Below are 2,077 nucleotides of genomic sequence, written 5' to 3'. Positions count from 1 at the left end.
TTTTTTTTTTTTTACTATTTTTATCTTTTTCTTTCTTTTTCTCTTTGACTCCCTCTTTGTCTCTCTCTCTCCATCTCTCTCTCTCTCCGCTATTACAAACTTGGGCCCCTGGCAAGGGTGGTGGGGAATGGGTCCCACATAACTGCCCATGTCAAGAGCTGTATACCTAAATCAGGAGGTACACCAGGGATAAGACTCCCTGAGTTATAGCCTAGGTGCCTAAGGACACAGCTTCGAGCTTCCTTAGATCCCTTTGGAGATACAGCTTGGTAAAGGAAACGAAAGTCTGACCCATTAGTACCTAGGAGACAGGGATCAGAGGAAGTAGATTCAGAGGTAAGGAGAATTTTGGGGCTACACTTTCAAGAAAGTTGTGGTCGGGACCCAGGAGATATGGGTCAGAAGGAAAGGTATGGGCGCATGCATGAGTGACGGTTGAGTAGACACTTCTGGTTGTATCATGATCTCAACCGGCTACTGCCAGGAGTTCAGGACGACAGCTTTCTGCCTCTAGTCGGCCCTCGGCTTCCCCAAGAAAATTGAAAGTGGAAGCTGGCTCCAGGCAGACCAATGTTCCCAACCCGGAAGGGTTGGGGGTTGTTAGAAAGCCCTTCCCCAGATAGCCTCACACCTGAGTCTTAAGTCCGGTGGCCATGCTAATTGTTTTTAACTGGCCGACAGGTGCCCAGTATTTTCCTCCAATTCTAAGGAAGGCTAGGATAGAATAGCAAGTGAAAGTGGTCCAATATTACTCACCACTTTGGAGGTCCCTCCGTGGTCACCAAAATGTGGTCACCAGAATGTTACTGGGGGTCCTTGCTCCCAGAGCTCCCAAGATGGTGGCGGGCCACTTCCAAAATGGTGGTGGGCCACTTCCAATGTGGTGGCAAGCCTCATGTTCTCTGATCTGGGGTTCTTGACCTCACGGATTCCAAGGAATGGAATCTTGGGCCACGCAGTGAGTGTTATAGCTCTATTAGAAGCCGTGGGTTAGGGAAGAAAACTGTGGAATCCGGTGACTAGTGTTCAGCTCGATTAGGAGGAACCCAGGCATTTAGCTGTGCAGGAACAATGACAAGCCTTTAGCCTGATAGGGAGTGGCAATGGGCGCCTCGCTGGATCAGGAGCACAGTGGATACCCTGCAGGATCTGGAGGGATGGAAGTCAGTGGCGGGTCTGCAATGGCGGCAAACAGCAGTGGTAGACGGCAAGCGAAAGCTCAACTCGAGCCGTAACAAACACGGACCAGAAGAGAGTGCAGCTGCAAGATTTAATAGAGTGAAAATAGAGTGAAACCAGAGCTCCCATACAAAGGGAGGGGACCCAAAGAGGGTAGCCCTCATTTAAACTTTTTCAAAGCACTTTCATATATGTCAGATCCCAACCACCTTCAAAGGAGGTGGAGTAGATCATGTCTCATGTGAGAGCTGACATAACCAAAGTTCAGAGAGGTATAGTGACTTCCCAAGGCCATACAGCTGTCCATGACAGAGACAAAACTAGAGCCCTATCTATCTTCCATGTCTCAACTGTCTGGGAATCCTTGTTAAGAATTGTTACTTAGGAATATTGCTTCCTCCCCTTTGGAGCTGACTTTCTCCAGATCCACACTGGTAGCCCTGGATTCTGACACGAGCACTTCAGCTCCTTGACAGTCAGACATCCAAAGCTAAGTGCAGCCTTTGGAGAGGCCATGGCTCCCTTTCCCAGCTCCCTTCCCATGAAAGAAGGTAGGCTGGGCTGTAAATGCTGTTTGGACCACTAAGTCCCTACTTTTTCCACTTTTGAGCATCTGGGAGGATGTCAGCGTTTGCATCCACAAGCTTCAGATAGTAGGGCTTGGGTCTCTCTGTGCCTAAATGACTCAGCTGTGTAAGTACTACCATCCTGGGGGTGGGGGGCGGCGGGGGAATGCAGCTGGATTACTAAGCACTGCTGTTGGTGCTGGACTCAGCAGGGCGCTGGTCAGAACACCTTCCCTCTAAGAAAGATGAAGGCACATCTCTGGTAGTGGTGAAGCCTGGCTCAGAAGTCCAGGTCCTTGGAAATGACTGGGGCCTGCCTTGCTTGAGTGTGG

The sequence above is a fragment of the Mandrillus leucophaeus genome, unplaced genomic scaffold (genome assembly GCF_000951045.1).
Source record: "Mandrillus leucophaeus isolate KB7577 unplaced genomic scaffold, Mleu.le_1.0 Scaffold246, whole genome shotgun sequence".
NCBI lineage: Eukaryota > Metazoa > Chordata > Mammalia > Primates > Cercopithecidae > Mandrillus > Mandrillus leucophaeus.
Note: the sequence above shows the minus strand (reverse complement) of the source record.